A 27443-nucleotide genomic window follows, 5' to 3' on the forward strand; every position below is an offset into this window, starting at 1 on the left:
ATCCGCCACTCCTGATTCTGCTGGGAGATATTTCCTTTTCTTTTCTTTGTTTGCACAGCTCCTGGGTTTCAGCTTTGCATTGGCCCTGGCTCTGTGTGAAAGTTGCCTAAGGACGTCTGTTCTTCACTCAGGTCAGGGTTAAAGGAGCACTGGATTAGGGGGCTCTGGCTCACTCAGGCCTGGGGGAGGGAGTGGTATGGAATGCGGGGTAAGCCTGTGGTAGCAGAGACCGGTATGACATTGCAACAGCCTGAGGCGCACAGTGTGTTCTCCTGGGGAAGTTGTCCCTATATCACGGGACCCTGGCAGTGCTGGGTTGCGCAGGATCTCGGGAGAGCAGCTGTGGATTGTGACCTGTGCTTGCACACTGGTTTCTTGGTGGCTGAAGCAGCAGCCTTAGTGTTTCATGCCCTTCTTTGGTGTCCTCACTTGTAGCCGCGTCTCACACCTGTCTCTGAAGCTCATTTAGGCGGTGCTCTGAATCCCCTCTCCCTGCGCACCCGGAAACAATGGTCTCTTGCTTCTTAGGCAGGTGTGGATTTTTTTACTGGACTCCCTCCTGGCTAGCTGTGGCACACAAGCCCCCTTCAGGCTGTGTTCACGCAGCCAACCCCAGTCCTCTCCCGGGGATCTGATCCTCAAACTCCGAGCCTCAGCTCCCATCCCCCAACCCTCCCTGTGGGTGAGCAGACAAGCCTCTCAGCCTGGTGAGTGCTGGTTGGCACTGATCCTCTGTGTGGGAATCTCTCCACTTTGCCCTCTGCACCCCTGTTGCTGTGCTCTCCTCTGTGGCTCTGAAGCTTTTCCCCCGCCACCTGCGTCTCCACCAGTGAAGAGGCTTCCTAGTGTGTGGAAACTTTTCCTCCTTCACAGTTCCCTCCCAGAGGTGTGCGTCCTGTCCCTTTACCCAGGTACATGGGGAGTTTCTTGCCTTTTGGGAAGTCTGAGGTCTTCTGTCAGCATTCAGTAGGTGTTCTCTAGGAGTTGTTCCACATGTACATGTATTTCTAATGTAATTTTGGGGAGGAAGTTGATCTCCACGTCTTACTCTTCTGCCATCTTGAAGGTCTCCTCTCTTCTCTTCTTGATGATAGACATTTTAACAGGTATAAAGTAATATTTTTTGTCATTTCATTTTATAATTCCCTGGTAATTAGTTATGATGAGCCTCTTTCAATGTACCTGTTGACTATTTGGCTATCTTCTTTGGAAGACTGCTTATTTAGTTCTTTTGTCCATTATTAAATCAGACTTTTTGTTATTGAGTTGTGTGTTTTTTCTATATTTGGACATTAACTTCTTATTCAATACATGCCTTGAACATTTTTTCTGGCATCACGTATGCTGTCTTTTAATTTTCTTGACTGTTTCTTTTTTTATTGTAGAAGTTTTCAAGATTGATGTAATCCCATGTGTTGATTTATGGTTTTGTTGTTTGTACTTTTGGTGTCATATCACAAAGATTAATGTGAAGGGGCTTCTTCCCTAAGTTTACTTCTAGGAGTATTATCATAATGGGTTTTATGTTTAAATCTTTGATTAATTTTGAATAAATTTTTCTGAGTAGTGTAAGTTAAAGTCCAATTTTATTGTTTTTCCTGTGTTTATTTTCAATTCTCAACAGAATTTCTTTAATAAACTATCCTTCATTATTGGCCATTTCATCAAATATTAGATGGTTCTTCATGCCTAGGTTTAATTCTTGGCTATCTGTTCAGTTCTATTTGTCTATTGCATTTTGTGATGGTGCCAGGTTATTTTGAGCACTAGAGGTTTGTAATGTCATGTGAAATCAGAAAGTGTGGCATGTTCAGATTTGTTTTCGTTTCTCAGGATTCTTTTCGTTATTCCTTATGGTTTCATAAAACTTAGGATTTATTTTATGTGAGGAATGTATTGAAATTTGGAATCTATAGATGGCTATGGGTTATATCAACATTATAACAATATTAGTTCTCCAAATCATCAACATAATATGTCTTTATGTTTGTGTTGTTTTTGATTTCTTTCAAGAAAGTTTTGTTGTTTATATTTTACACATATTTTACTTCCTTGGTTAAATTTATTCCCATGTATTTCATATTTCCTGGATGCTATTGTGAATGAGATTGTTTTCTTTATTTCATTTTCAGATATTCATTATTAGTGTTTAGAAATGCAACTAATTTCTGTGTGTTTGTTTTATACCCTAAAATTTTATCGGATTTGTTGACTAATTCCAACAGTCTCTTGGATGAGTGTGTGATTTTCATATATAAGATCATGTGAATCACAAATAAGATGATTTTACTTACTACTTTCTGATTCAGCTGTCTTTTTTGGCCTATTTAATATTTTTATATTTAGGGCAATTATTGAATATCTTTACTATTATCTTATTGATTTCTTTCTGGTTGTTTTGTATTTTTATTTTGCATTTGTCCCTCTGATCCTGCCTGCCTCTTTCTCTTGGTGGCCTTTCATGGTGGTAAAATCTATTAGTACTATTTATTCTTTTGAGAATCTACTCTAGATTTTCCTGTGTTATTACCGTGTGGCTTACATAACATACAGAAATACAACAGTACGTTTTATTATGATAACATCATATTTTTTCCCTAAAAATCTCCATCCTTTTTGCTAATCTTCCTTTATATTCTAGATGTCACAATTTACCTTATGCTATGTATTTATTAAATTTATAATAATTTGAATACGCTTTTCCTTTAACCTTTTTACCAATGATAAGTAATTAGCAAACCATCCTAATATAGTTACAGTTTTGCAATTCTATCTTACATCTTTACCAGTGTGTTGAGCGATTTCATATATTTACATGTCAGTGATGTGCATCTCTATATTTCAGCTTGAAAGCTCATTTTAGCATTTCTTCCAAAACAGATCAACTGCTAATTAATTCCATGATATTTTGTTTGTCTGGGAAAACCTTTATTTCTTAATGTCTGAAGGATAACTTTTCTGGTTAAAGCATTACTGGCTGAAAGGTTTATCTTTCAACACTGAATATATTATGTTTCCACATCCTGTCTTATAGAGTTTTTGCTGATAAATATGCTGATAGCCTAATGGATGCTCTTCATAGTTTACTTCATTCAATTTTCCCTGTTTGCCTTTAAGGTCCATTATCATTGAATTTTGACATTTTTTACTATAAGGTGTGTTTTTTTCTTAACATCTTTATTGGAGTATAATTGCTTTACAATGGTGTGTTAGTTTCCGCTTAATAACAAAGTGAATCAGTTATACATATACATACGTTCTCATATCTCTTCCCTCTTGCATCTCCCTCCCTCCCACCCTCCCTATCCCACCCCTCTATGTGGTCACAAACAACCTAGCTGATCTCCCTGTGCTATGCAGCTGCTTCCCACTAGCTATCTATTTTATGTTTGATAGTGCATATATGTCCATGCCACTCTCTCACTCTGTCACAGCTTACCCTTCCCCCTCCCCACATCCTCAAGTCCATGCTCTAGTAGATCTGTGTCTTTATTCCCATCTTACCCCTAGGTACTTCATGTCCTTTTTTTTTTTTTTCTTAGATTGCATATATATGTGTTAGCATACGATATGTTGTTTTCTCTTTCTGACTTACTTCATTGTGTATGACAGACTCTAAGTCCATCCACCTCACTACAAATAACTCAGTTTCGTTTCTTTTTATGGCTAATATTCCAGTGTATATATGTGCCACATCTTCTTTATCCACTCATCTGTTGATGGGCATTTAGGTTGCTTCCATGTCCTGGCTATTGTAAATAGAGCTGCAATGAATATTTTGGTACATGACACTTTGTGAATTATGGTTTTCTCAGGGTGGGAATGTAAATTGATACAGCCACTATGGAGAACAGTGTGGAGGTTCTTTAGAAAACTACAAATGGAACTACCATACGACCCAGCAATCCCACTACTGGACATATACCCTGAGAAATATTCTAGCTTTTAATCTCTGTTTTCCAGAATGCGTTTCCTCTTACACTAACTATGAGCTACAAGTTGAGAAATTTTATCTTTGTAAACAAAGATGAAACATTTATCTTTTTCTCTCTACCTGATCCTTCCAGAATTTGGTTTCTCCTGATGGCTCCCCTGTGGACTTGATGACTTGTTGTCAACTATAAGTTTACACCTGCCTACTACAATATTTGCTGCTCAAGGGTTGAGGTAGCACTATGACTTCCAAGCTGCTTTCCACTGTGTTTTTGAGCTTTGTAAGGTCAAGCTATGTGTCAAGTCTCACAACACTGGGAGAAGAGGGTCCTTAAACATTTAGCTAGTTGCCTTCACCACATCCATTAAATTGTCCACATTATGTGTTCTACTGAGACTAAGTTAATTTCATCTCTATTGAGAGGATCCATCCCCAGCTGCAGATGTTGCCACCACCACAGCACTGCCACATATACCCTCTAGGACCACAGTCACAGGGTAAAGTCTCTACACCACCCCAAGGGGACCTTTATCCACAGACAGCACTCAGGGCTCCACAGTCCTCCCATTTACACAGTTGTCAATATTTTTATGCAATGGACAGAAATCAGAGCTCATTTGTATGGTTGCCACAACTGTTGAGCATGTTATGGGGCTCAACAAAGGCTTTTTCCTCATTTATTGGCTTACATGGGTGATTTATTGACTCGGATTCAATTTACCCAATAGAAGGCAACCCACACATCCCCAAGGCTTTCCCAGATGAAAGCTCAACTGCTCCCATGCAGGACACTTTGCAACACAGTATGTGGCACCTGGCACATGCCCTTTATAATCCTCCATATCTGCCCAGGCACCCACAACACATGGATGTGTATGACCTGCATCTCATTGTAAAGAGCACAATCCACACTGTCTTGAGCTTTATGGTCCAGCCATTCAGTAGGAACCCCAAGTTACTTCAGCTTCACCAATCAAACAGCTGGTGTCCATTATGTGTCCATTGCCCTGGGGCTGTCACACACTCATGGATTTCTGCATGTGCACTCAAGCTTCAAGGTTTTTGCCTCCTTGCCAGCTACCAAGGAAATCTGTCTGTTCATACCAATGTACTTTAGACTGCCTGGGACTTCCTTACAAATTGCTGAACAGGACCACCAATTCCTCTTTGTCTGCCGCCTCATTTTAAGTGTGTGGTATTTATCCCCATTATATTTGGAGTAATTCTGCTATTTTTTCCTCATGGGGACTTAGCTTGGCACCACCACATTAGTCATGCAAAAAGAAATTATTAAGGCAAACACCAACTTCTCAACAATGCTGGCTGAACATATTGGGCTATTACACAAAACCTAGACTTAAAGCAGTGACAACATGATTCTTTAGCATGCATGATTTTGGATAATTGTTTAGCTTTAAATTACTCATTGGACAAGGAAACACTTGTATGTGTTGTACAAAGCACTAGGTGCTGAATGTATATTAATTATTCTGGACCAATTCAGAAAAAAATTTTAAATATGGCTTATGAGATATAAGTATTCCATACCCTCACTCATGTTTTTAAATAAAATACCAATCTTAGTCTTTTCCATGATTTTGGGCTTCGATTTATTTTCTTGTCTGGAACCCAACAAATTGGAAGAATGGTGACAGACAGGATTTCAAACTATCATTTGTTGATACTGGATATCTATATATACATATCTATCTATCTATATCTATCTATCTATCTATATCTATCTATATCTATCTGTATATATATATATACCATATATATATGTATATATATATATAGGCTGCGATTTTTCATCGTTGCTGTGTGCGGGCTTTCTCTAGTTGCAGCGAGTGGCGGTTACTCTTCATTGTGGTGCATGGGCTTCTCATTGCCGTGGCTTCTCTTGTGGAGCACGGGCTCTAAGGTGCGTGGACTTCAGTAGTTATGGTGTGCAGCCTCAGCAGTTGTGGCTCGAGGGCTCTAGAGCGCAGGCTCAGTAGATGTGGTTCATGGGCTTAGTTTCTCCGTGACATGTGGGATCTTCCCAGACAAGGGCTTGAACCCGTGTCCCTGACATTGGCAGGAGGATACTTACCCACTGGACCACCAGGGAAGCCCTGATTGATATTGTTGACTGGCACTTTTACTGCTCTCCAATGGTTTATGCAGTCTCTTTTAATATCTTCACTAGTTACAAAACTGAGTTCCCCTAAAACCATGTTCCTCTCTCAAGTTTATGATTAACCTCTATCCAAAATTTTATTCCCTTTTTTTCCTGTACGTGTTCTCCTCAAGATTGAGGAGTATCATAGGAAATCGGTGGGGGGAATGAAACTGAATACAAGCCCCTCTGTCCCTGTTCTTTGAAGTAAAAGGCTTTTGCTTTACCGTCCCAGGCGTCCAGTGAGTCTCAAAATGCTGGCTCAAGCATTAATGATTAGAAAATGTAAAGATGTAGAAACCAAGAGTACTTGTTGGGCTGGGAAACTGGTAACAATTTATACTATAAACCAACCACATGGCAGAGTCATGAAATCCCCTGTTCCCTGAAAGACATAATGGTCTGACACACATTCCTGATTTGTCTTCATAGGAAACAGACCCCACCAGATGAAAACTGCTGACCACAATCATGTACACCTCAGACCAGTTGAAACCAGAAGGATGGTTGTGCTTGAAATTTCACCTCCATTGCAACCAATCTGAGAATTGTGCACAACGTGATCACACACTGTAGCCCCTTCCCTAACACTGCCTTTAAATATTTTTTCCCTGAAAGCCATCAAGGTGTTTCGGCCTTTTGCACATTAGATGCCTGTTCTCCTTGCTTGGGCCCCTGAAACAAATGCTGTACTTTCCTTTACCACAACTCAGTGTCAGTAGATTGGTTTTACTCTGTACTGGTGAGTTGACTCAAGACCAGGTTTGGCAGCATTCAGACAGTGCCCATCATTTCCCCCAAAGACTAATGCCTAGGCATCACAGGGTCCACTTTAATGCAAAAACAGCTTTCTTGACTTGCTGCCTAAGCATTTTATAGTATGACAATCCTGCTTACACCTGGAGTCTGGACATTTAGATAAGGACATGACTTTAGTATTACCACCACAAGTTACCACTTTGTTTTCCTCAGGGCAGCTTTTAAAACAACCACTTAGGGTTGAGCAACCCACTGCCCTCCCCCAACTTCGTAGCTTCTGAACCATGATTGCTACACTGCTCTATACCCTGCTGGCTGGTGATCTGACATGGAGAACTATTCTTCCCTGAGTTATTTTGCCCCCATTTCTGACATCTGTGGGCAGTAAATACTGTGACTTTGGACTAATAAAGCTGGACCTTTGGTCAAAAAAACCCCAGGTATTTTCATTTTCCCAAAGTGGCAGTGTGGATGCTGAGAGAAATACCAGCTAAACCCATGTAGGTGGATTGTGCCACTTCATTCAGTAAACCTGAATATTTATAATTATTACACCAACTATGAACACCCCAACAAAGTTGTGGATTTTCATATGTCTTCAAGTCACAGATTTCTGATTTTCCTTTCAGATTGAAGAATTTCTTTCAGAATTTCTTGCAAGTGAGGTTTAGTGGTAGCGAAATCACTCAGCTTTTTTCCCCTCTACATATCTGAGGGATAACTCTGCCAGGTAAAGTATTCTTGGCTAGATTTTTTTTCTTTTGTTTCTTTCATCAGCTTGATAGACTAAAGGGAATTCCTTTGTAGGTTATATATATTTTTCCTAACTACCTTTAATTATCTTTCTTTATATTTGATTTTTGATATTTTTGGTACTGAAATCATAAGGTGATCAATTAGCTCGTTGTATATTTAATTATTTCCTATGTTTAGAATATTCTTAGCTTTAATTTCTTTAAATAAATCCTCTGCCCCATTGTGCATCATTTCTCCTTCTGGAATCCCAAATGTTTTCATATATTTTAATGGATTCTCATAACCCATGTAGCTATCTTCATTCCATTTAAATCTGTTTTTTGTTTCTTTCCAGTGTTATTTCAAAGTGTCTATTTCCAAGTTATTTATCCTTTCTTACATCTTGTCTGCCCAGCTACAGCTGCTCTTTATTGCAACATTTATCCCATTTTTAAAATTCTTGAGCTCCAGAATTTTTATTTGGTTCCTTTATTATTTTGATCTCTTTGGATAATAACTCTTTTGTCATATACTCTCTTCCTGATTTCACAAGTTGCTTTTCTGAGTTTTCTAGCTACTTGATGTGCTTCTTCATAACCAGTATTTTGAATCTTTATCTAAACTAGATTCTGGTATTTAGTTTTCTTTTTGTAATGTAATAAGTCCTTACTTTTTCATATTTTTAAATATTTCTTTCAGTTATGCCTTGGTGTTTTCCCATTTGAAGTAGCTGCCAACTCCTTAATCCTGTGTATTATTTTCATCAGATGAGGTGTTCGGTTTAGATGGAGTGTTTAGTTGTACCATATTGCTAGCATCTGAGTTTTTATTGTGTGTTCCAATGTGAACCTGCTTTCTTCTTCTTGCTCTGTCTTGTAGCTTAATTGTTTTAGCTTGTATGTTTTCTCTGGTTTTGACTGGCTACTGGAAACTCCCCCCCTTTTTCTTGTATTCAAAAACTTGTTGCTATAGGTCAAGTTTGTAGTTGTTGTTTTTTCTAGCTCACCTACCATGTATGGCCTCTTTTCTGAGCATGCTCCCTGTCTACCAGAGCTCACTATTGAAAATGTACTCAGGAGTATGCACAAGGAAACAATTGCAGAGTTAAGAGATATATGCATTTAGCACTAGGTTCTTTGGTAATGCCTGCATATCCAGTAGAGATTCCCAGGGCTAATACTCTCAGGGACTTGTGGGTGAACTTTTTGCTGAAAACAACTCTTTTGATACCTTTTGAAACTCTTATCGGCCTCTTTCCCAATGTTCTCCCTCCCACAAGTCATAGACTCCCACCAAGGGATGGTGGAGAAAAATGTGACTTCTCCAACTGTACCTTGCCTGGCTGGGATACAGGTGGTTTACTCACCACTTTAATTTTCCCCTAGGGAGAGATTACCTGTGCCAAGTAAATCGACTTTCTTCAGTGTTTCTTGGTAAAAGGGCGTTGCTGGAAAAAAATGTTTTTTCATCTTCTCTTCTGCAGACAATCTATATATATTATTTTCATTTTTTTCTGAAATGGTGTCCTGGTATCTCCCTTTGGGAACACTAGACTTCTACAAGTTCTTCCTCATGGGTGTGTGCCTGTTGAAGTCAGCACTCCCCCAATTTTTTCTCCACAGTGGGCAGTGGAATCTAAGCTTCTTTTTATGGGTATACTTGTTCTACCTCCCTTATGAAGGTTTGTCTGTTTCTTACTGTGTGTACTGGTGAAAGAGATGCCCCTTGAATTACTTCGAATAAGTTTTAAGGAGACATAACAGACATGAGGACATAGAAATAATGAATGAATGTCTAGTATGTGGATTAAAAAGGGGGAGAAAAAGGACAAATGTCTTCCATTGCCATATTGCTGACATCCCTATGGTTACTGTTTTTAGGTGCTTAGATGTTGAGTGCGAATAATTAACAATTCTTTTTCTTAAGATTTTTATTGGAGTACAATTGCTTTCAATGGTTGTTTCTGCTTTATAACAAAGTGAATCAGTTATACATATACATATATCCCCATATCTCTTACATCTTGCATCTCCCTCCCTCCCTATCCCACCTTCCTAGCTGGTCACAAAGCACAGAGCTGACCTCCCTGTGCTATGGAACTGCTTCCCACTAGCTATCTATTATACATTTGGTAGTGTATATATGTCCACATATACACTACAACTCTCTCACTTAGTCCCAGCTTATGCTTCCTCCTCCCCGTGTCCTCAAGTACATTCTCTAGTAGGTGTCCATCTTTATTCCCGTCTTGCCCCTACATTCTTCATGACCAATTTTTTTTTTAACATCTTTATTGGGGTATAATTGCTTTACAATGGTGTGTTAGTTTCTGCTTTATAACAAAGTGAATCAGTTATACATATACATATGTTCCCATATCTCTTCTCTCTTCGTCTCCCTCCTTCGCACCCTCCCTATCCCACTCCTCCAGGTGGTCACAAAGCACGGAGTCGATATCCCTGTGCCATGCGGCTGCTTCCCACTAGCTATCTACCTTAGGTTTGTTAGTGTGTATATGTCCATGACTCTCTCTCACCCTGTCACAGCTCACCCTTCCCCCTCCCCATATCCTCAAGTCCGTTCTCCAGTAGGTCTGTGTCTTTATTCCTGTCTTACCCCTGGGTTCTTCATGACATTTTTTTTTCTTCTTAAATTCCATATATATGTGTTAGCATACGGTATTTGTCTTTTTCTTTCTGACTTACTTCACTCTGTATGACAGACGCTAGGTCTATCCACCTCATTACAAATAGCTCAATTTCGTTTCTTTTTATGGCTGAGTAATATTGCATTGTATATATGTGCCACATCTTCTTTATCCATTCATCCAATGATGGGCATGTAGGTTGTTTCCATCTCCAGGCTATTGTAAATAGAGCTGCAATGAACAGTTTGGTACATGACTCTTTTTGGATTTTGGTTTTCTCAGGGTATATGCCCAGTAGTGGGATTGCTGGGTCATAAAGTAGTTCTATTTGTAGTTTTTTAAGGAACCTCCATACTGTTCTCCATAGTGGCTGAACCAATTCACATTCCCACAAGCAGTGCAAGAGTGTTCCCTTTTCTCCACACCCTCTCCAGCATTTATTGTTTCTAGATTTTTTGATGATGGCCATTCTGACTGGTGTGAGATGATATCTCATTGTACTTTTGATTTGCATTTCTCTAATGATTTATGATGTTGAGCATTCTTTCATGTGTTTGTTGGCAGTCTGTATAACTTCTTTGGAGAAATATCTATTTAGTCTTCTGACCATTTTTGGATTGGGTTTTTTTTGTTGTTGTTGTTATTGAGCTCCATGAACTGCTTGTAAATTCTGGAGATTAATCCTTTGTCAGTTGCTTCATTTGAATATATTTTTTTCAAATTGCATATATATGTGTTAGAAAACAGTATTTGTTTTTCTCTTTCTGACTTACTTCACTCTGTATGACAGGCTCTAGGTCCATTCACCTCACTAAAAATAACTCACTTTTGTTTCTTTTATTGGGTGAGTAATATTCCACTGTATATATGTGCCACATCTTCTTTATCCATTTATCCGATGATAGACATTTAGGTTGCTTCCATGTCCTGGGTGTTGTAAATAGAGCTGCAATGAACATTGTGGTACATGATACTTTTTCAATTATGGTTTTCTCAGGGTATATGCCCAGTAGTTGGATTGCTGGCTTGTATGATAGTTCTATTTTTAATTTTTTAAGAGACGTCCATACTGTCCTCCATAGTGGCTGTATAAATTTACATTCCCACCAAGAGTTTATGAGGGCTCCCTCTTCTCCACACCCTGTCCAGCATTTATTTTTGTAGACCTTTAATTATTTCCATTCTGACCCGTGTGAGGTGATATTGCATTATAGTTTTGATTTGCATTTCTCTAAAGATTAACGACATTGAGCATTTTTTCATGTGTTTGTTGGCCATCTGTGTATCTTCTCTGGAGAAATGTCTGTTTAGGTTTTCTGCCCACTTTGGGATTCAGTTTTTTGTTTTTTGTGGGGGTTTTTTTTGATACTGAGCTGCATGATCTGCTTGTAAACTTTGGAGATTAATCTTTGTCATTTGCTTCATTTACAAATATTTTCTCCAATTCTGAAGGTTGTCTTTTGGTCTTGTTTATGGCTTCCTTGCTGTGAAAATCCTTTTAAGTTCATTAGGTCCCATTTATTCAGTTTTGGTTTTATTTCCATTTCTCTAGGAGGTGAGTGGAAATGGATCTTGCTGTGATTTATGTCATAGGGGGTTTTGCCTATGTTTTCCTCTAAGAGTTTGATAGTGTCTGGCCTGACATTTAGGTCTTATCCCATTTTTAGTTTATTTTTCTGTATGGTGTTAGGGAGTGTTCTAATTTCCTTCTTCAAAATGTAGCTGTCCAGGTTTCCCAGCACCACTATTGAAGAGGCTGTCTTTTCTCCATTGGATATTCTTGCCTCCTTTATCAAAGACAAGGTGACCATATGTGCATGGGTTTATGTCTGGGCTTTCTATCCTGTTCCATTGATCTATATTTCTGTTTTTGTGCCAGGACCATACAGTCTTGATTGCTGTAGCTTTGTAGTATAGTCTGAAGTTCAGGGACCTGATTCCTCCAGTTCCGTTTTTCTTTCTCAAGATTGCTTAGGCTATTCGGGGACTTTGTGTGTCCATATAAATTGTGAAATTTTTGTTCTAGTTCTGTGAAAACTGCCAGTGGTAGTTTGATAGGGATTGAATTAGATCTCTACATTGCTTTGGGTAGTAGAGTTATTTTCACAATGTTCATTCCTCCAATCCAAGAACACAGTATATCTCTCCTTCTCTTTGTATCATCTTTAATTATTTTCATCAGTATCTTATAATCTTTGGCATACTGATCTTTTGTCTCCTTAGGTAGGTTTATTCCTAGGTATTTTATTCTTTTTGTTGCAGTGGTAAATGGGAGTGTTTTCTTAATTTCACTTTCAGATTTTTCATCATTAGTGTATAGGAATGCCAGAGATTTCTGTGCATTAATTTTGTATCCTGCTACTTTACCAAAGTCATTGAGTAGCTCTAGCAGTCTTCCGGTAGCATCTTTACAATTCTCTATTTACAGTATCATGTCATTTGCAAACAGTGACAGCTTTACTTCTCCTTTCCAATTTGGATTCCTTTTATTTCTTTTTCTTCTCTGATTGCTGTGGCTAAAACATCCAAAACTATGTTGAATAATAGTCGTGAGAGTGGGCAACGTTGTCTTGTTCCTGATCTTAGTGGAAATGCTTTCAGGTTTTCACCATTGAGGACGATGTTGGCTGTGGGTTTGTCATATATGGCCTTTATTATGTTGAGGAAATTGCCCTCTATGCCTACTTTCTGGAAGGTTATTATCATAAATGAGTGTTGAATTTTGTCAAAAGCTTTCTCTGCATCTATTGTGGTGATCAAATGGTTTTTATCCTTCAATTTATTAATATGTTGTATAATATTGATTGATTGACCTATATTGAAGAATCTTTGCATTCCTGGGAAAACCCCCACTTGATCATGGTGTATGATCGTTTCAATGTGCGTTGATTCTGTTTGCTAGTATTTTGTTGAGGATTTTTGCATCTATGTTCATCAGTGAAATCTGTAGATTCCTTTTTTTGTGACACCTTAGTCTGGTTTTGGCATCAGGGTGATGGTGGCCTTGTAGAATGAGTTTGGGAGTGTTCGTTCCTCTGCTATATTTTGTAAGATTTTGAGAAGGATAGGTGTCAGTTCTTCTCTAAATATCTGATAGAATTCACTTGTGAATCCATCTGTTCCTGAGTTTTTTTGTTGCAAGATTTTGAAACACAATGTCAATTTCTGTGCTTGTGATTGGTCTGTTTATATTTTCTACTTCTTCCTGGTTCAGTCTAAGAACATTGTGATTTTCTAAGAATTTGTCCATTTCTTGCAGCATGTCCATTTTATTGGCATATAGTTGCTTGTACTAATCATTCATACTCCTTTGTATTTCTGCAGTGTCGGTTGTTACTTCTCCTTTTTCATTTCTAATTCTATTGATTTGAGAGTTCTCCCTTTTTTCTTAATGAGTCTGGCTAACAGCTTATCAATTTTCTTTATCTTCTGAAAGACCCAACTTTCAGTTTTTATTGATCTTTGCTATCATTCCCTTCATTTGTTTTTCATTTATATGTTATCTAATCTTTATGATTTCTTTCCTTCTGCTAATTTTGGCGTTTTTTGTTCTTTCTCCAATTGCTTTAGGTGAAAGATTAGGTTGTTTATTTGGGATGTTTCCTGTTTCTTAAAGTAGGACTGTATTGCTATAAAGTTCCCTCTTAGAGCAGCTTTTTCTGCATCCCATAGGTTTTGGGTCTCCTTGTCTCCATTGTTATTTCTTTCTAGGTATTTTTTGATTTCTCGTTGATTTTTTCAGTGATCAGTCCATTATTAAGTAATGTATTGTTTATTCTCCCTGTGCTTATATTTTTTACAAATCTTTTCCTGTAATTGACATCTAGTCTCATACAGTTGTGGTCAGAAAAGATACTTGATAAAATTTCAATTTTCTTAAATTTACCAAGGCTTGATTTGTGACCCAAGATATGATCTATCCTGGAGAATGTTCCATGAGCACTTGAGAAAAATATTTATTCTGTTGTTTTTGGATGGAATATCTCATAAATATCAATTAAGTCCATCTTATTTAATGTATTTTATAAAGCTTGTGTTTCCTTATTTAATTTCATTTTGGATGATCTCTCCATTGGTGAAAGTGGGGTGTTAAAGTCTCCTACTATAATTGTGTTACCTTCAATTTTCCCTTTTATGGCCGTTAGTATTCACCTTGTGTATTGAGGTGCTCCTATGTTGGGTGCATAAACGTTTACAATTGTTATATAGTCTTCTTGGATTGATCCCTTGATCATTATGTAGTGTCATTCTTTGTCTCTTCTAATAGTCTTCATTTTAAGGTCTATTTAGTCTGATATGAGAATTGCTACTCCAGCTTTCTTTTGATTTCTATTGGCATGGAATATATTTTTCCATCCCTCACTTTCAGTCTGTATGTGTCCCTAGGTCTGAAGTGGGTCTCTTGTAGACAGCATATATATGGGTATTGCTTTTGTATCCATTCAGTCAATCTGTGTCTTTTGGGGGGAGCATTTAGTCCATTTACATTTAAGGTAATTATCAATGTAAGGCCAGCGGGTCCGGGGAAGGGCCCAGGGAGCCAGACGGAACCCCCACCAAAGTGGCTGATGCAACCTATACCTGACATTGCCACAACACCCGAGAGATTACCAAAAAAGGGCTGCTTACACAGCAAGCACCTCCCCTGGGTCCACCCCTATAAATTTTGTTTGCGCCCACACCTGGGCATAATTTCTCTGGCCCCTTTCTCTCGGACCAGTGAACCTGTCCCGGGAGTGTTCCCAAATACAGCTTGTTTAAGCTCTCCTCCATTTTTGGTGCCATTCCTTACATTTGGTGCCGAAACCCGGCAGGGGTACCCAGCCCCACAAATTACCGCGGGGCCACCCCTCCCGACCAGGGACCTCTGCTCACCCACACGATCCCGCAGAAATGGGGTAAGTTCCTCCTTCGTTCCCATCGAACCACAGGGTCCCTGCCCACCGGACTCCCTGTCCTTAACCGCGGCCATGTCAGGGACTCCTCCATCTTCCCTCCAAGCCTCGGGTGGTTGTGGAGACGTCCCAACTGCCTGACTGCTCTCCGATCCGCTGTGACCAAAGATTGAGACCAGAGAGTCTCTCTCTTTCTCTGTTCACCCAGGGACAAACTGGAGGTCATGGGGACTTCAGAATCCAAACCAGATCTGAAGGCACCCCTGGGGTGTCTCCTGGCCAACTTTAAAAAACTCGGCTTTTCTCAAGATTCCGCCGCAGGTGGCTCATATTTTATTCCACCGAGGCCTGGCCACGGTACCTTCTAGATGATCAATCTAAATGACCTCCTGAAGGGACTTTCAATTTCAACATCTTCCGTGATTTAGATAACTACTGCCGCAGGACGGGTAAACGGTCCGAGGTCCCCTACCAGGCCTTCTGGTATTTACGCTCCCACCCTTCCCTCTGCCTCGATTGTTCCACCTCCCAGATCCTCCTTGCCAAACAGACAACTCCTACATCTAAGCCCCTAATTTCCTTTGATTATGACCCCTCTCCACTAGCCAACCCACCTGAATCTCTCATCTCTCCCCCCTCCAGAGCTCCTCTCCAACCCCCACCCTACCCTGGGCCGGCCCCTCTCCCTCCCAAGCCTACTCCATCACCCCCCACCGCTCCCCCACTCCCCCCGGCAACTCCCCCTTCTCCTCCTTCCCCTGATTCCTCTCCCTCCATCTATCTCTCATCACCCCTCTCCTCGCCAGTCAGCTCACACACCTGCTCTCATCACCACTACTCCCAGGACCCAGACCTTCTCTGTCCCTTAAGAGAGGTGGCCAGAGCGGAAGGATTGGTTAGAGTTCATGTTCCCTTTTCCCTCCAAGATCCCTCTCAAATAGAAAAGCGATTCGGCTCCTTTACTGCCGACTGCTCCCGCTACATCAAAGAATTTCGCTACCTCTCTCAAGCTTACGATCTAACCTGGCACAACATCTTTGTCATCCTATCTTCTACTCTGACCCTCGACGAGAGGGAAAGAATTCAAACTGCTGCCCAAAACCACGCAAAACAGGGCCACCTCACTGATAATTCTATGCCCGTCGGAGCCACTGCCGTTCCTGGCACCGATCCGAGCTGGAGTCATCAGGACGGCCAAGACGGTCACCGCAAACGCGATCTAATGATCCAATGCCTCTTGGCTGGTATGCAGGCTGCCTCCCACAAGATTGTCAACTTTGAAAAGCTAAAAGATAACCCAAGAGCCCAATGAAAATCCGGCCGTTTTCCTCAACCAACTTACAGAGGCCCTAACTCTCTACACCCGCTTGGACCCTGACACCCCCGCAGGCGCAACGGTCTTGGCCACCCACTTTACCACCCAATCAGCCCCTGATATCAGAAAAAAACTTAAGCAGGCAGAGGACGGCCCCCAGACTCCCATCCGAGACCTGGTAAAAATGGCCTTTAAAGTCTATAATGCCCGTGAAGATTTAGCAGAATCCAGCCAAGAGGCTCGGATGCACCAAAAGGTGGCCCTCCAAACCCAAGCCCTCAGAGCCACCCTGCGGCCGGCCATCTCCCATGGACAGCATCCACGGGACCTGCCGAAGGAAACCCCACCAGGGGCCTGCTTCAAGTGCGGAAAAGAGGGGCACTGGGCTCGTCAATGTCCCAATCCCCGGCCTCCTTCCAAGCCCTGCCATGGCTGCGGGCTAACAGGCCATTGGAAAAGTGACTGCCCTACGGCTGGTCCTCCCTCAGCACCTCCACATGGAGGGTGGACTGACCCGACGGCTTCACCACTCGAACTCCTGGGATTGGCTGACGATTGACAACACCTGGACTCGAAGACCCCCATCATCTTCGCCGAGCCCAGGGTAATGCTACAGGTAGCGGGTGAGTCCATCTCATTCCTGGTGGACACGGGGGCTACCTATTCGGTCTTGCCTACATATTCCAGGACAGTTTTTCCTTCCCAGATCTCGGTTATGGGCACCGACGGTAAGCCGTCCTTCACGCTCCAGACCGGCCCCCTCTCATGTTAGATCGAGAGGCTCCCTTTCCCTCATTCTTTCTTAGTCATACCGTCCTGCCCGGTTCCTCTGCTAGGTCGTGATGTTGTCTTCCAATTAGAGGCCTCTCTCCAAATTGCCAGACTTGATCCTAAGGCCTCCTCCTCTCAACTCCTGCTCCCCCTCCTCAGTCTGGCAGTGGAGCCCTCTCCCTCCTCTCTTCCTCCTCCCATCTCCCCCAGCCAGATAGACCCCCAGGTCTGGGATACATCAAACTCTACAATAGCGACACACCATACCCCTGTCCTAATCTGTCTTAAAGACCCCCTGCAAGTTTCCATCCAGGCCCCAATTCCCCATTTCTGAAACTCAGCTAAGGGGCTTACGACCTATTATCACCAAACTCTTAGACCAGGGGCTCCTCATCCCCACGGACTCTCCCTGCAACACCCCCAACCTGCCTGTCCGCAAGGCCTCAGGAGATTACCGCCTGGTCCAGGACCTCCAACTAATCAATGAGGCGATAATTCCCCTCCACCCAGTTTTGCCAAACCCATACACTTTGCTCTCCCATATCCCCCCACCCACCACCCATTGTTGGTCCTAGATCTTAAGGACGCCTTCTTTTCTATCACCCTGCACCCTGATTCCTACTTCCTTTTTGCTTTCACCTGGACAGATCCGGATACCCAGGCTTCCCGCCAGCTTACCTGGACGGTTCTTCCCCAGGGCTTCCGCAACAGCCCCCACCTCTTTGACCAGGCTCTGGCGCGGGATCTTGCTTCCTGCCCTCTCATGCCCACTATAGTCCTCCAATACGTGGATGACCTCCTCCTCTGTAGCCCATCTCTCAGCCTCTCAAAACAGCACACTGCTGACCTCCTCAATTATCTCGGCTCTCGCGGCTATCGGGTCTCTCCAGCCAAGGCCCAACTGTCTACACCCTCAGTAACCTACCTGGGGATTCACCTTACCCCCACAACAAAGAGCCTGACAGCTGACCGCACCCAGGCCATCCGCAACCTCCAATCTCCAGTGACAGCTGACCAGATTCTCTCCTTTCTGGGCCTAATAGGATTTTTCCGACACTGGATCCCTAACTTTGCTATTCTTGCTAAGCCCCTATATTTAGCTGCTAAAGAAACCCCCCAAGGACACCTTACCTCTCCCTCCACTGTTTGACTGGCCTTTCTCACCCTCAGAGACACCCTGATATCCTCCCCTCCCCTTTCTTTGCCTAACCCAGACCGTCCTTTCCACCTCTTTGTAGATGAATGGATTGGAATAGCTACTGGACTTCTTGCCCAGCCTGTAGGGCCTTCCTATCGCCCCGTAGCCTACCTCTCCAAACAACTTCACCCAACAATGCGGGGATGGCATCCATGCCTCCGAGCTTTGGCAGCAGCAGCCGAGCTGTCCAAACACTCAAACTGACCCTGGCCCACTCGCTGACTGTATTTTCCTCCCACCGACTGGCCGACCTCTTCGGCCATAAGTCTCTCTCTTGGGCCCCTCCCGCATCCAGGAATTCTACCTGCTGTTCATTGAAAACCCTGCTATCTCCCTCGACCTCTCCCCGCGCCGAAACCTGGCCTCCCTCTTGCCTATCTTCGATTCTGGGACCTCCCCTTTCCACTCCTACCCCGAAGTCGTAGAGGCCCTCAGCCCGCCAAGGCAGGGACTCTTTGATGCTCCACTGTTAAACCCGAACTGCACCATCTTCGTAGATGGCAGCTCAATACTCGGTCCCGACGGACACTGCCAGGAAGCCTATGTGGTCGTAATCATCTCAACCATTATCGACGCCAACCGCCTCCCAGAAGGAACAACCTCTCAAAGGGCTGAACTGATAGCACTCATGTGCGCCCTTGACCTGTCTAAGGGCAAAAGGGTCAATATCTATACAGATTCTAAATACGCCTTCCTGATTGCACACAGCCATTCAGCTCTTTGGAGGGGGCACGGACTTTTGACCACCAAGGGTTCCCCGGTGGTCAACGCCTCCCTCATCGCAAAATTCTGGAGGCCCTCCAACTGCCTGAGGAGGTGGCAATCATCCACTGCAGGGGCCACCAGTCTCCTTCTAACCCAATAGCACAAGGTAACTCAAAGGCCGAGTCTGTGGCCCGTGAGCTCACTAAAGAGGCCCCTCCAGCTCCGATCTTGTTCCTCACCACCTCAATCTGACCTGCATATGACCCCCACGAAGAGACAGCCCTACTATCCAAAGGGGACCACAAGGCCAAAAAAGGATGGATTTTTATGGACAACAAAGTTGCCCTCCCTTCAGCCCAAGCGGCCAGCCTCCTATCAGATATTCACAAGTCCCTACACATTGGCCCAAAGGCGATGTTCCATTTCCTAGATCCCCTCTTTTACATGCCTGGACTCAGAGATGCCATCTCAAAAACTCACGCGGCTTGCCAGACTTACGCATCCGTCTCTCCACAAGGAGGTCTATGGCCCCGAATCCCTACTCACCAGATGTGCGGACGCCAACCTGGCGAGGACTGGCAGATTGACTTCACCCACATGCCGCCCTGTAAATGCTTCTGATATTTGCTCACTCTCGTTGACACCTTTTCAGGTTGGATCGAGGCCTTCCCAATGGCCCGAGAAATGGCAGATATGGTCACCACCATCCTTCTCCAACATATCATCCCCCAATTTGGCCTGCGGATCTCCATCCAGTTGGACAACGGACCCACCTTCATCTCTCAGGTGGTTCAGCAGGTATCCGAGGGTCTTCAGATCACCTGGAGACTCCACATCCCCTACCACCCCAAGTCATCCAGTAAGGCTGAGCATGCCAACAGAATCTTGAAAGACCACCCCACCAAGCTGTCCCTTGAGGTCTGTATCTCATGGCCCGATCTGCTCCCTCTTGCCCTCACCCGAATCCGAGCCTCACCTCGGACCTCTACTGGTCTCAGTCCATTCGAACTGATCTATGGCCGCCCTTTTCTCCTCCATAACCTACCAACCCAAAATCCACCCCTAGCTTCCTACCTCCCCTACCTGTCTCTGCTTCACCACCTTCTCCGTGAACATGCTGACCACAACCTGCTGACGGTCACTGCCTCTGAAACTACCTCTCTCCCTCTACAACCCAGCGATAGCGTCCTCCTCAAAGAATTACACCCCCAATCTCTCAAGCCATGGGGGACAGGCCCCCATACGGTGACCAATCCCACAACAGCTAAACTCTTGGGACACCCCTCCTGGTACCATGTCTCCTGCCTTAAAATGGCCCCAACTCCAGAGGCTTGGATGGCCCTACTGCTGGGTCCCATGAGACTACGGCTTGTCCGTCACCCTGTCTCTCCTCCTGCTGCTCCTCCTGCCACCCAGGACTCACCAGATGTCCCTATGGCACTTCCAGGTCCATGGGACATGGCAAGCTAAAGGTCGGACCCACGCCCGAGTCCTGGGCATGGGAGACTGCCAACGAGATGGGTGCCAGGCCCTGGTGACAGTCTAGATCCCCATCTCTAACATTGAAGGTATTCCCCTGGGTTGGTCCACCCCCACTGTCTGCTTCACTTACGATCAGACAAGAGACTACTGTCAATGGTGGGGTGAGACCTACGGGGGGTGCCCCTATCACTCATGTAACATCCATGTGGCAAAACTAGATACCAGGAGCTCGCTCCAAAAATCCCACCTGCTCACCACAAATGGCAAGGGTCAATTATTCATCAACATCAAAGATCCCTGGGACACCAGATGGGTAAAAGGGGTACAAGGAAAAATCTACCAGTGGGCAACTGATGCCTACCCCTGTGGGCTCTATCAGGGTCTTCCGCTCATATGTCAGAGTGATCCCTGAAAGTATCCAGCACTTGAGCAAACAGGCCAACATGGTCCAGGAGACGGAACAGGCCCTAGAACGCCAACTACCCCACCCTGAGCACAAGACGGACCCTTTTCCTTGGTTGGCCCTCATCCGCCAAGGGGTGCAAATGCTTAATCACACCGGAATAGGCAACATCTCTGACTGCTTTCTATGTGCCTCACTTGCCCGACCACCATTCACTGCTGTCCTACTCAATCAGCCCTTCACCTCTACCCTCCCTAGTTTCTCCCAGAACTTATCTTTTCCCCCATTAAGAGTCCCCATATTCCTTGATTTAGGAAAAAAGAACCTCACAATTTGCTATGGCAGCCGCCCAAACTTAACTGATGATGCACTCCCTTGCAATTCATCCCTTCCTGTAACTACGCCAATGGGGGCCCCACCAGGCTTGTTCTTTTGGTGTAATGGCTCCCTTACAAAAGAGGTCAACTCTTCCTCCCCCTTCCCACGTATCCCCATCACCCTTGTTCCACAACTCACATTATATGGCCAAGCCGAATTTCTCTCACTTACCACACAAATTTTTGGCTGACAAAAAAGGGCCATCTTTCTCCCTATGGTCACAGGCATTTCCCTCGCCTCCTCTCTCGTCGCTGCGGGCATCGGGGGAGGAGCCCTAACACACAGTGTCTCAACATCCCGCGACCTAGGAAAGAAACTCCAGCTAGCCATTGAGAACTCTGCCGCCTCCATCACTTCCCTCCAGTGCCAGATCACCTCAGTAGCCCGAGTTGCCCTCCAAAATCGACGCGCCCTGGACCTTCTGACAGCCGACAAAGGAGGTACCTGTCTCTTCCTACAGGAAGAGTGCTGCTACTACATCAACGAGACAGGGGGCGTTGAAGACAATGTAGATGCTCTCCGATGCTTAAAAGAAGAACTCCAACGCAGGCAGTGACAATCCACCTCCCCCATCCCCGTTTGGTGGCAGTCCACCCTCTATACCTGGCTGACACCAATCCTAGGCCCCTTAATCCTTATCTGCATCCTATTCATGCTTGCGCCCTGTTTCCTCAGGGTTCTCCGCAGTCGCATACAAGAAGTCTCTCGGGTCGTGGTAAATCAGATGCTCCTCCACCCGTATACCTTACTACCCACAGAACCCCCCGTGGCCGCCCTCCCCTAACCTCCGGACCGCTGGCCACCCAACTCCCTTACGGCACCCCTGTACGGCAGGAAGTAGCCAGAGACAAAACGTTGCCCCATTACACCAAAGAAGTCAGGATGTAAGGCCAGCAGGTCCAGGGAAGGGCCCAGGGAGCCAGACGGAACCCCCACCAAAGTGGCTGATGCAACCGACACCTGACATTGCCACACCACTCGGCCCCGGTCTTCCCACTTCCCGAGGGGCAGAACCAACGGCTCTGAGGCTGATGCAACCAACACCTGACATTGCTACAACACCCGAGAGATTACCAAAAAAGGGCTGCTTCACACCGCAAGCGCCTCCCCTGCGTCCACCCCTATAAATTTTGTTCGTGCCCGCACCCGGGCGCGACTCCTCTGGTCCCTTTCTCTCGGACCAGTGAACCTCGCCTGGGAGGATTCCCAAATAAAGCTTGTTTAAGCTCTCCTCCGTTTTTGGTGCCATTCCTTACAATCAATATGTATGCTCCTATTCCCATTTTCTTAATTGTTTTGGGTTTGTTATTGTAGGTCTTTTCCTCCTCTTGTGTCTCTTGCCTAGAGAAGTTCCTTTAGCATTTGTTGTAAAGCTGGTTTGGTGGTGCTGAACTCTCTCAGGTTTCGCTTGTCTGTAAAGGTTTTAATTTCTTCATCAAATCGGAATGAGATCCTTGCTGGGTAGAGCAATCTTGGTTTTAAGTTTTTCTCCTTCAGCAGTTTAGATATGTCCTGCCACTCCCTTCTGGCTTGCAGAGTGTCTGCTGAAAAATCAGCTGTTAACCTTATGGGGATTTCCTTGTGTGTTATTTGTTTTTTTTTTTTTTTCCCTTGTTGCTTTTAGTATGTTTTCTTTGTATTTAATTATTGATAGTTTGATTAATATGTGTCTTGGCATGTTTCTCCTTCGATTTATCCTGTATGGGACTCTCTGTGCTTCCTGGACTTGATTAACTATTTCATTTCCCACATTAGGGAAGTTTTCAACTATAATCTCTTCAAATATTTTCTCAGTCCCTTTCTTCTTCTCTTCTTCTTCTGGGACCCCTGTAATTCGAATCCTGGTGCATTTAATGTATCCCTGGAAGTGTCTGAGACTGTCCTCAGTTCTTTTCATTGTTTTTTCTTTATTCTGCTTTGCAGTAGTGATTTCCATTATTTTATCTTCCAGGTCACTTATCCGTTCTTCTGCCTTAGTAATTCTGCTATTGATCCCATCTAGAGTATTTTTAATTTCATTTATTGTGTTGTTCATCATTGCTTTTTTCTTTAGTTCTTCTAGGTCGTTGTTAAATGTTTCTTGCTTTTTCTCTATTCTATTTCCAAGATTTTGGATCATCTTTACTATCATTATTCTGAATTCTTTTTCAGGTAGACTGCCTATTTCCTCTTCATTTGTTAGGTCTGATGGGTTTTTATCTTGCTCCTTCATCTGCTGTGTGTTTTTCTGTCTTCTCATTTTGCTTACCTTACTATGTTTGGGGTCTCCTTTTTGCAGGCTGCAGGTTCATAGTTCCCATTGTTTTTGGTGTCTGTCTCCAGTGACTAAAGTTTGTTCAGTGTGTTGTGTAGGCTTCTTGGTGTAGGGGACTAATGCCTGTGTTCTGGTGGATGAGGCTGGATCTTGTCTTTCTGGTGGGCGGTTCCATGTCTTGTGGTGTGGATTGGGGTGTCTGTGGCCGTATTATGATTTTAGGCAGCCTCTCAGCTAAAGGGTGGGGTTGTGTTCCTGTCTTGCTAGTTGTTTGGCATAGGGTGTCCAGCACTCTATCTTGCTGGTCACTGAGTGAAGCTGGGTTTGGTGTTGAGATGGAGATCTCTGGGAGATATTCGCCATTTTATATTATGTGGAGCTGAGAGGTGTCTTGTGGACCAGTGTTCTGAAGTTGGCTCTCCCACCTCAGAGACACATCACCGACTCCTGGCTGTAGCACCAAGAGCCTTTCATCCACACGGCTCAGAATAAAAGGGAGAAAGAGTAGAAAGAGAGAAAGAAAAAAAGAAAGAAAGAAAGAAAGAAAGAAAGAGGAAGGAAGGAAGAGGATAAAATAAAATTGTGTAATATAAAATAAAATAAAGTTATTAAAATAAAAATTATTAAGAAAAAAGATTTTAAGTTAAAAAAATGAAAATAAATGGATGGACAGAACCCTATGACAAATGGTGAAAGCAAAGCTATACAAACAAAATCTCACACAGAAGCATACACATACACTGTCACAAAAAGAGGAAAAGGGGAACAAATAATAAATCTGTTCTCAAAGTCCACCTCCTCAATTTGGGATGATTCGCTGTCTATTCAGTTATTCCACTGATGCAGCGTACATCAAGTTGATTGTGGAGATTTAACCTGCTGCTCCTGAGGCTGCTGGGCGAAATTTACCTTTCTATTATTTGTTTGCACAGCTCTCCGGGTTCAGCTTTGGATTTGGCCCTGTCCCTGCATGTAGGTCACCTGAGTGTGTCTGTTCTTTGCTCAGACAGGATGGGGTTAAAGGAGCAGCTGATTCGGGGTCTCTGGCTCACTCAGGCCAGGGGTAAGGAGGGGTACAGATGCAGAGTGAGCCTTCAGTGGCAGAGGCCAGCATGATGGTGCATCAGCCTGAGGTGTGCCGTGCATTCTCCCAGGGAAGTTGTCCTTGGATCACGGGACCCTGGCAGTGGTGGGCTGCACAGGCTCCTGGGAGGGGAGTTGTGGACAGTGACCTGGGCTTGCACACAGGGGTCTTGGTGGCAGCAGCAGCAGCAGCAGCTTTAGCGTCTCCCCCGATGCCCGCAGCGTCTCTGGGGTCTGCGCTTTTAGGCGCGGTTCACACCCATCTCTGGAGCTCCTTTAAGCAGTGCCCTGAATCCCCTCTCCTCGCGCACCAGGAAACAAAGAGGGAAGACAAAGTCTCTTGCCTCTTTGGCAGGTCCAGACTTTTTCTGGACTCCCTCCCAGCTAGCTGTGGTGCACTAACCCCTTCAGGCTATGTTCACGCTGCCATTCCTCTCCCTGCGCTCCGACTGACGCCCGAGCCTCAGCTCCCAGCCCTGCCCGCCCTGGCGGTGAGCAGACAAGCCTCTTGGGCTGGTGAGTCCTGGTTGGCACCGATCCTCTGTGCGGGAATCTCTCTGCTTTGCCCTCCGCACCCCTGTGGCTGCTCTCTCCTCCGTGGCTCTGGAGCTTCCCTCCTCCGCCACCCACAGTCTCCACCCACGAGGGGGCTTCCTAGTGTGTGGAAACCTTTCCTCCTTCACGGCTCCCTCCCACTGGTGCAGGTCCTGTCCCTATTCCTCTGTCTCTGTTTTTTCTTTTTTCTTTTGCCCTACCCAGGTACGTGGGGCGTACCTGGTGTTCTGCCTGTGCAGGTCAGAGGTCTGCACTTTTGGGAGGTCTGAGGTCTTCTGCCAGCATTCAGTATGTGTTCTGTAGGAGCTGTTCCACATGTAGATGTATATCTGGTGTATCTGTGGGGAGGAAGGTGATCTCCACGTCTTACTCTTCTGCCATCTTTTCAACGTTTTCTCTGAGTTCACTCAGTTTTGACAACTTTTTTTTAACTCTAACTACAAGTGGAATTCTCTTTCTTTAGTAATTTCTTTGCAGTGTAGTTTGTTCTAATTAGCCATGGCAGTATGACAGCTGCCATGTGAAACACTTTACTCTCATTACATTAAAAATCTTTTAATTACATTACCCTGTCAAATATGAACTACTAGATTAGAAAGATCAATAGGTTAGAAATTATCCCTTCCCAGAATAATATTATAACCTGAAAGACATTTAGGAATCACTCTTTTATTCTGTTCTTTGTATTAAAAATATGTCCTGAATACTGGAGATTTCATTAATTACCAAGATAAACATATCTTGAAGTTTGAAACAAAAAAAGCACACCCAATTCATTAAGAATATAATGTTGATCTAAAGTAGTCATATTTTAAAGATTGTTGAGGAAACTCCATTGTTCTCTTCCACAGAAATTGCATCATTTTATAAACCCAGGAACAGTGCACAATGGCTCCAATTTCTCCACATCCTCAACAACACTTATTTACTGTTTTGTTTTGTTTTATAAGAGCCATCCTAGTGGTTGTTAGGTATTATTTCACTGCAGTTTTCACTTGCACTTATCTGATTATCAGGTGTTGAGCATCTTTCCTTAAGCTTGCTGGACATTGTATATCATCTTTGAATGGATATCTTTACAAGTTTTTTGCCCATCCTTTAATTGGGTAATTTGATTTTTTGTTGTTTACTTCTGAGTGTCTTTTGATTGGGAAGTTTAATCCATTTCCATTTCAAGTAATTTCTGAAAGAGAAGGACTACAATTGCCATTTTGTTGTTTCCTAGTTGTTTTGTAGCTTTTTTATCCCCCTTTTCCTCTTATTGCCTTCCTTTGTGTTCCATTGATTTTTTATAGTGAGATGATTTGATTAGTTTATTCACTTTTGTGTGTATTCTATAAATATTTTCTTTGTGTTAATCACAATTACAAAAAAATCTTAAAGTTACACTGATAACAATTTTAAATGGATAACATTTATTTTAAACTGAAAGCAATTTCAATCACAGACAAAAACTCTAATCCTTTTCATTTCTACCACTAACCTCTTTTTATTATTGATGTCATATATTACATCTTTATATAACTATCAACATATTTATCATTTTCAAAATATTTCTATCATTTTATCATTCTATGCAGCAAAATTACAATATTTGTCCACGTGTTCACATTTACTGAAGAACCTTATATTGATATTTATACTGAGTTGCTATATACTATCTTTTTATTTCATATTGAAGGATTCTCTTTGATATATTTTGTAGAGGAGCTCTAATGTAATGACACCATCAGATTTTGTTTATGTGGTGAAAGTCTTAATTTCCACTTCAATTTTTAACGGCATTTTTGCCCTAAATAATATTCTCTGTTTACAGATTTTTCTTTCAGTATGTTGAATAGACCATCCTACCCCCTCAGCATGGCAAAGTTTCTGCTAAGAAATTCACTGATAATTTTATGGAATCTCCTTTGTGATAGATCAATTATTTTCTTGCTGCTTTTAAGATTATCTCTTTAACTTCCAACACTTTGATTACACTGTGTTTTGTGGGAATCTCTTTGGATATATCCTACTTATGGTGCATTAAGTCTCCTAAATTTGTGTCTCCATTTCTTTCTTCAGATTTGGAATATTTTCAGCTATCATTTCTCCAAATAAGTTCTAATTTCCTTTCTCTCTTTCCTTCTGGGATTCCAATAGTGCATATATTTGTCCACTTGATAATGTCC

The sequence above is a fragment of the Globicephala melas genome, chromosome Y (assembly GCF_963455315.2).
Source record: "Globicephala melas chromosome Y, mGloMel1.2, whole genome shotgun sequence".
Classification (NCBI taxonomy): Eukaryota; Metazoa; Chordata; class Mammalia; order Artiodactyla; family Delphinidae; genus Globicephala; species Globicephala melas.